This window comes from Cyrtonyx montezumae, unplaced genomic scaffold (assembly GCF_038088225.1).
Source record: "Cyrtonyx montezumae isolate F1298 unplaced genomic scaffold, pur_monq_1.0 scaffold_3, whole genome shotgun sequence".
In the NCBI taxonomy this organism is placed as follows: domain Eukaryota; kingdom Metazoa; phylum Chordata; class Aves; order Galliformes; family Odontophoridae; genus Cyrtonyx; species Cyrtonyx montezumae.
In genome coordinates this window covers 146,333,684-146,341,783 of record NW_027072034.1, presented here as the reverse complement: position 1 = coordinate 146,341,783, position 8,100 = coordinate 146,333,684, and positions in this window count along the sequence as shown.

Below are 8,100 nucleotides of genomic sequence, written 5' to 3'. Positions count from 1 at the left end.
TGCAAAATAATCTTCTTGCTTCCCTCTGCTTTTCCCCATGGGCTCTGTGGAAATCACTCAGTTGGCTGCTGACTACACGGGGGTTGGGTTGGGCTGTCCCCAGCAGCTTTTTGCTCTGTCTTACTGCTGTGGTGCCCATAGCAGGGGGCACGGGGCATGCTTAGAGTCACGTATGGCCACAGGACACTGTCACTGCTACCAGAGCACGGTGGGTGGCACTGGGGGATGCAGCTGATGGCATGGAGCAGGATGGCACCACTGCAGAAAAGCAGCTCCTAGGTTTCTCTGCAAGCCAAAGAACCCAAAGAAGTGAAGTGTTACCTGGGGTCAATCACTCATGGCTGAGGTTTTGTCACCTCCTGCAGGGTGAGGTGCTGCTGTCTGCAACTGGGGCATTCATCATATTTTATTCCATTTGCTGGTGAATACCCTGAAACCCAACCTTGCCTTGGAGATCAGCAGTGAGGAGACCTGACCACCAAACCTGATTCCCCCCTGCTACTTTTTAAAGTGTATTGAATATAGGTTTTTGGTATGAGAGCTAGGCAAGGAGAGTGGAAATTTCTTTTTGCATGATACTAAATGGGGAAAAACAAAAACCAGAGAAAGGGTCTGAGAGTCAACAGTGAGTCAGCAATGCCATGGGGGAGCGAGAATATCAGGTTTCAGCTCTTTGACCTTCCCAGCCTTGCTCTGAATCATAGGATCATAAAATCATTTGAGTTGGAAGGAACCTTTGAAGGCCAAGTAGTCCAACCCCCCTGCAAAGCACAGGGACACCTATAGCTAATGCTGGGTGCTCAGAGTCCCCTGCAGCCTGACCTTGACTGTCTCCAAGAATGGGACATCCACCAGCTCTCTGGACAACACATTCCAATGCCTCACCATCCTCATTGCAGGACCCCCTTCCTTCTTAAAATAGAAGAGGGTTCGTCAGCACTCAATTCTCCTGACATGACAGAGCAGCCCTGTTTTCCCAAGGAAATGTTAGTAAGCCCCTTTGTCTGACAGTCAGAGAGATGAGAAGGTGATTTGCTGTGAGTTTGGTTAGTCTGAAATATGGATCCAGCAGCAGCATGATCCGCCACTTTTGGGGTCCTTTGGGGTCCTACCTTACATTACAACCCTGTGAAGTCCAGTCCAAAATCAGTTTGCATTTTGTCTTTGTGTCAGTTTCTGCTTGCTCCCTGAGCAGGTTGTGTTGAAACTGTCAGTGCTGGAGGAGGAAGGCTGGAGGGACCTGGGCAGTCCTCCCACGCCGTGCGTAATTAAAGAGAACAAATATTTGTCATTAGCTTCCAAACTGTCTATAAGGGAGATTCATGGAGCTCAAAGAGTTATGTAATTAAGTGCCACTAATCCCCCAAATTGTAGTAGGATTGCACCAGTTTGAAGGATTACCTCCCACAGGACGCTGTCTTTTCCAAACTAACCCACGTGGGCTTCCCACAGGCCGCAGCTCTTCGAACACTGCTCTGACATAGCTCTGTACCACGGAGCCCACCCTCCAGGCACTGCTCCAGCACTGCCCCATGGGCAGCAGCTCCCCCAGCCCTCCTGCCCCACCATGGGCTGCTCCCCAGCTCTGCAGCTGCAGGAGCTGGAAAGCTGTGGGGGGCAGGGTACGATGTGAGCAGATGCTGTCCCTGTGGTTTCATGTTGATGAAGCAGGCTGCAGCAAGAGGTGCCGTGTGTCTATACATGGGAGTCTTGCAGAAAATGGAATGGAGGCAGTCACTGTGATCCTGACAGGACAAGAGGCTGTGGGGACAAACTGAACTTAGAAGGTTCCCTCTGAACACGAGGCAGCACTTCTGTGCTGTGCAGGTGGCTGAGCACTGGCACAGCTGCCTGGAGGCTGAGGATCTCCTCCTTGGAGATGTCCAGAAGCTGCCTGGCCGTGGCCCTGGGCACTCTGCTCTGGATGTCCCTGCTGGGGCAGGGGTTGGGCAGAGGGACACAGAGGGCACTGCCAGCCTCAGCCATGCTGTGGTCCTGTGATCCTCTCTGAAAACTGCCTCAGCATGCAGGGGGTGTCTGCTAAAGCAGTGAGTAAAGTCTGTCCTAGAGGCGGCCAGGATTAAACCTCACTCTCTGATTTCAGTAGTGAACTGAAACAATCACAAACTCTTGCTTGCTGGATCCTGCTGCTACTGCAGACCATAAAGTATGGGAATAGAGGTCACAGGCAACACCCTACAGGGCTCATTTTGCTTAGAAGCAGCCACCTTCCATGCAAGTATCAGGCATAAACCTTTACTATATACCATGCCCACAAACGGCCGCTAGTGGTGTGCAGCAGCTTATGACTTTAAGTCAGCTCATATGGCAGGTGCCACAAGTAGCTGTGTGTGTGCTGTCCTTTGGGGTCAGGGCTTTGGGCTGCATCCCAGGTGAGTGTTCATTGTGCCCCAGTGACTCAGCTCAGCAGTGTGACATGGGCACTGTGTCAGCTCAGGGCTCAAAACCCAAATGATATCATAACCATTTCTGTATGGATGAGGTGCTGCCTTCTGAGGTGCTGGGACTCACCACCCTGTGGGGAATTCTGTGCTGGCTGACTTGAGGGTGAGAACAGCCCAGGAAGAGGAAGAATGAGGGTTTTTTTTACCTCACTGAAAATAAGTTCAATTCTAATTGAAATCCCTCTTAATTACTGTCTAAATATCTAAGCAGAATCTTACACTGGAGCCTGCTGAGCACAACTCCTGGGCCCCCAGTGAGGTATGCTGGGTATAGCACTTAGTATGGTTTGGGTATGGCCACATCTTAAATCTCAGCTGCGTGCTCACACAGATGTCAGCAATAGAGGAGAGCAGGACTGCACTGTGAAACACATGAACAGTGCTATGAAATTACAGAATTGTAGGTGCTGGAAGCTCCAGAGATCACAGAGTCCAACCCCCTGCCCAAGCAGCTCCCTAGCCCAGGTTGCACAGGTAGGCGTCCAGGCGGCTCTGGAACGTCTCCAGAGAAGGAGACTCCACCACCTTGGTTTCCAAACAGTCTAAAGTGACCATTTGTTTGTGTGGAATGGACACAAGGCACGGATGGCTATTCTACCTCTGCATGCTCGCAGGTCCTGGAAGGGCCAATGGGTACAGGGACGTTGAGGGGATGCTGCAAGCACACTGCAGCTGGCTGGGCGGGATGAGAGTTCCTCCCGCTGTTCCCTTGTAACTGGTTAACTCCGCTATAAAGCAGAGAGCTCCCGTTGCTTGCAAACTTGCATCTATTTAGTCTTTTGTCATTAAAATTCTTTGTGCCATCTATGCACTCCTAATCCCTTTAAAATACGGCCGAGCTCCTGGTTGCTGCGATACCCTTTGGCACGGAGGATCTTGCCGTTGTTTTCGCGGCGTGCAGCTGCCTGCCATGAACTTTCTGCCGCTGCTCAGCATTATTCATTATCCCTCTCTACCAACACGGAACAACTCAAGGGGCGATGGGCTCACGCTGCCTCTGACAGAGGGGAGGTGCGTGTGGCCCTGTGATTCCAAAGAGATCCATCTTTTCCATTTCTTAGTGCCAGGAATGGCATTACAGGCGTGTGTGTGTGCAAGGAATGAGCAGAACCAGGGCGGGCTGCAAGAGGTTTTGTCCTCTGGCGTTTCAAACCTGAGGAGAGGGGTGATGAGAAGAGGGGCGAGCTGCCTGCTGCTGAGCCATAAAGGCTGCTTTGTGCTGAACCATCAGGGCTACAAAGAGCTCTGCTCTCCACTGCGAGCTGCCCAGGGGCTGCTGACAAACCCCTCAGGGACAGCCTTTGTTAGCCCTGGGTCAGCTGCGGTGTGAGATGTCTGGGTCTTCTCCGCACCGCAGCTGCAAAAGGGACAGGGGGTCCTGAATTTGAATTTTATTCTTTTTTTTTTTTCCCACTGATGAGTTTTCCAATTAGAGTTGGTCCGCTGTAGACCAAGTGCAGTGTGGGCTTAAGGTGAGCCTGTGTAGATGGGGGTGAGACGCTATGAAGAGAGAGGGGAGGATGCTCTGCTTCCATCAGCATTTGGATGTGACTTTAGTGCCTGAAGGGCAGGAGGAAAAAGCTGTGGACAAATGTTCATCCCAAGAACACAACCTCTCAACAAAAGCACGTATCAGCTTGCTCAGCCAAGCTCCTGCTGCACATCCCCACTTCCCACTTCACCAGCACTGAGCCACACACAGCGAGCCTCAGAAAACCTCCTCCGAAGTTTTGTGAAGATGGAGGGGCCCAGAAGCCTGTTTTCATCACTGCCCACAAGAGCAGGCTTCTGGGAACACTTGAATGCTGCAGCACTCCAAAGAGACAGAAAGCCTGCAAAAGGAAGATGCTAAATGGCCACAACGGCCTCACATTTCCTTTATTTTAGGGAAGCTGAATATGATTCACTTACCTCTCCTTGTTATGCTACCCTTCTGGGATGAAGAGAGGAATCTGAGTGCTTGTACCAACAGTGCTCATTGCTCTCCCATCTGTGGCTACATTTTCTGAAGCCACCTGAACTTGCCCTGGCTGGTGGGACAGGGCAGGGGCTGCTGCAGGGCTGCTTGCAGATGAAGATCTGCTGGGAGGCAGGAGGAGCAGCATGGCACTGCGGGGCCCTGCAGTCTCAGTACAGGGTCACTTCAAATGCTACTCAGCCATTGCCACTCCTTATAAACCACAAATCTTCCCATTTCTCTTACAGCTCTCCAGGAGACAGATAAATCTGCAAGATTTGATTTCTGAATGAATTTTGTAAGAGCTTCTATAAAGAGACTTTTTTGGGGAAGGATTCATCTTACGGACATTTAAAAAGCAGGAAATTGTATTTTTTTTTTTTAAAGCAACTGCACTAAGGGAGAAATTGAGAAATATTTTGAGAACAGCTTTCCTTCCTATGAGAAGGCAGAAGCTTCATTCCTCTCCCTTTCTCACACCATCTGTGTGTATTAACGCTAACTATTTTAGAAACAAAACATCTCTTACATCTTTCAAGCAAGCCAGGCGAACGCAATCCATGTAACCACCAAGGCAAGTGCAGGTGCTGTGTAGAAGAAAAGCCATCTTTCATGCTTCCTCTAAGCTCTACGGGCCTAAGAAATCTGCCTGAAGCTCTCCATAGTTCACGAGTGCAAGGCAGACAATGCGTGAATTTATGTAGGCATAAATTTATGTTGGCCTTTTGGTCCATCCAACCCAGTATCTTGTTTCCTGCAGTCACTATGAGGGGACAGACAAGAAATACTGTAGTAGGGCTGATGTATGTAGGGCCAACTTCACATTTTCCCAGCCCCAAATCATTTAAACATAGTTTACATGTGCTGAGTGACTCTCAGTGGATTTTTCTGCCACTGATTTATTCTTGAACCAAATTTTACCTCCAATGTCCTTTGGCAGAGAGCTCAAGAGAACTGCCCATGGTGTGGTCTGCTTCATTTCACACATTTTCATCTGGTTTTCTGTTTCCTTTGGTTCTGCTGACAGCTACAGTCACGTGCCACTCAAGCCCTGCTGATGGTCTTTGCAAAACCAGTTAATAACTGAATAATAACCAGATAATTAAAATGTTGTCTCCCTTCTTCCAGCATCCTGGAGGAGCATGACCATAGGGTATGCTCTACCTTTTGTCACCTGGTTTGAGTCTTCCCAAGGCACAGGTGTCAGCTCTGCAGACAGACAGATGAGTGCCTTGCTTGAGGGTACTTACTGATCTTCCTTTAAAAGAAAGCTCTTTCTTTCCCTGGGGTTTCGGATGCTTAATCCTATTCCGTGTTGCTTCCTACAAACATCTCATAGTCCAAAGAAAGATGGTTGCAATGGCAGCAATCACTAGGTCAGATAAACAGAAATCCTGAACATGTCTGAAACACTTTTCTAGCTCAAGAATCTCAGTGCTTCTGGCTGTGTGAGGGAGAAGCGTTGTCCCTGGGGGCCACATGAGAGCTGCTGGGCAGCACACAGCACAAGCAAGGAGCGCCTTCAGCTGTGTGCACGGGAACAGGAAAGGGACACAGGTTTGGTGTAACTTGTGTCCAGGACACCGTGACACCAGGAACACTCCCCTCCCAGGGACACAGCCCCATGGTCCCTACTGCCCCCAGCAGAACGAGGAACACAGGGCTTGGGGTTCTGTGATAGGGCAGAAGTGAGAGCTGGGTCTCACCTGGCTTCCAGCAGGTCTGCAATTACATTTTATTGATACGTTGAACAGAAAACAGGTCATAAAACAACAGTAATATAACAAGGACCGTACATTATGTAACACTTATTGTCAGAAAAACCGTGTACACAAGCCCGCAAGATACCATGCATGGATGCAAACATGAAAGATTTCTCCCCAGGTGCTGGTCCCAGGGAACTTCTCAAATCCTAGCAGCAGGTGATTTTTATGGTTTGTACCACGTTCTTCCTTTCCCTGTAAACAGTTTGCTCTGGATGTAAGGTGTCAGGAGACGCTGAGGTGGAAGGAGGGCTCGGGGCTGTGCACAGGCCATGCCAAGCTTGGCTGGGTGTGGTGGGGACACAGGGGCACTTCTGTCCTGAGGGTGGTCTCAGGTCAGGCATCACTTGCTAGCACACAGTGACCTCCAAGACAGGGCCTCCTCTGTGTGCTGCTGCTACTCGTTTCCCACCCTTGACTTAAGATCCATCCACCTGTCCGGAGTGTGAGGAAACCTGCAGACCGTGCACGTGGCTGCTCAGTTCTTCTCTAAGTTTAGATCTGCTGTCAAGAGTGGTCTTAAAGTCCCTCTGGGGAAGCAGGGTCCTCCCTAGGAAGTAGGTGTACTGCAACTAATTTTACCTCTTAAATTGTGTATAAAACCAAGTAACTCAGTGCAGTGACCTCCACAGGGTTTTAACATCAACGCTATGTTACTCTGAGCAGTTTCCTTTTCCAACCTTCAACACAGGAATTCCCCAGAGATCTTCTGTTGTTGCGCTAGGAATCAGGTGGGGGCAGCATGGCTAGGCATATTATTTTCATGTGTTTTATCTGTTCCAGAGCTGAAAAGACTTATTTTTTAACAAGCACAGACCTTCAGGTATGAAACCTGCTTTTCTGTAGAGCACCTCCTAACCAGGGACCTCTGGAATATGCCACACCAACGTTTACTAAGTGGACAATTGCTGCTTTGCTCCTTCTACTTTCAGACCATTTTCTATTGCCTCCAAGGCTCAGTCCAAGCCCATCCCAGCCAAAACAGCTCCCACTGATGTGACTGTGAGCCCGCACAGATGGCAAAGACACACGTTTCTTTTTGACACCACTGGAGCTGACTTCACAACTGCTTTTGAGGCAGTCCCAGCTGATGGCAGCCTTGCTTCCCCCAGCTCATGCCTCCCTCGGCTGCCACAAGTGCCTGTGTGACAGTGACAAATCAGAGCAGCCACCAGAACTGGGTTAAAATGAACCCTGCAAGAGTGAAAACCATAACAACAAAAAGTTTCATTTTAACTCGGATCAGTTCCTCAATCCTCTCCCCCAGGTTGTCAGGGGGCAAACAGAAAGTGACAGGAAGGGAGTGTGAGGAGCAAATTATGTGTGAAATGACAGCCTGAGCTGTAAGGGATGGAGATGATCAGTCACAGCGACCAGCCGTTAAACAACATAAAAACCCCTTAAGCCTTCAGGTACTTCTGCAGTCTTAAATTGCCACTTCTTCTCTCTGAAACCAACAGTCTTATTCCCCCTCTGCAACCTCTGCTTTCTGACTTCTGCTGGGAGAAGGGGCAGTGCCGGTGGCTCGACAGTGCAGGTACGACAGTGCAGGTACTTCTTCATCTTTGGTATCAGATTTTGACTATTGGGAAACCAAAGGAAGTGCTAAGCTGTCTCTTCCAAAGTGCCATGAGGAAATGGTTGAGGTTGGTGACAGATTTCTGCTACCAAATACAGCTGCTGCTTCTGGGAGCTGCTTGCTGTGTGTGCTGGCATCCTGAGACCCAGCTCATGCTTTATGAAAGATATCTTTAGTGATTCCTGATGGAATTACTGTATGAAATGTGGCTGAAAACCCTGCCGTGTCCTACCACTGAGCAAAGCACAGCAGGAGAGCCTATTTTTGGGCATGGGTGTTCAACCCCCAAGCTGCAGTTTGTTGCCACTTGTCCTTAGCTCCTGCACAGTGACCACA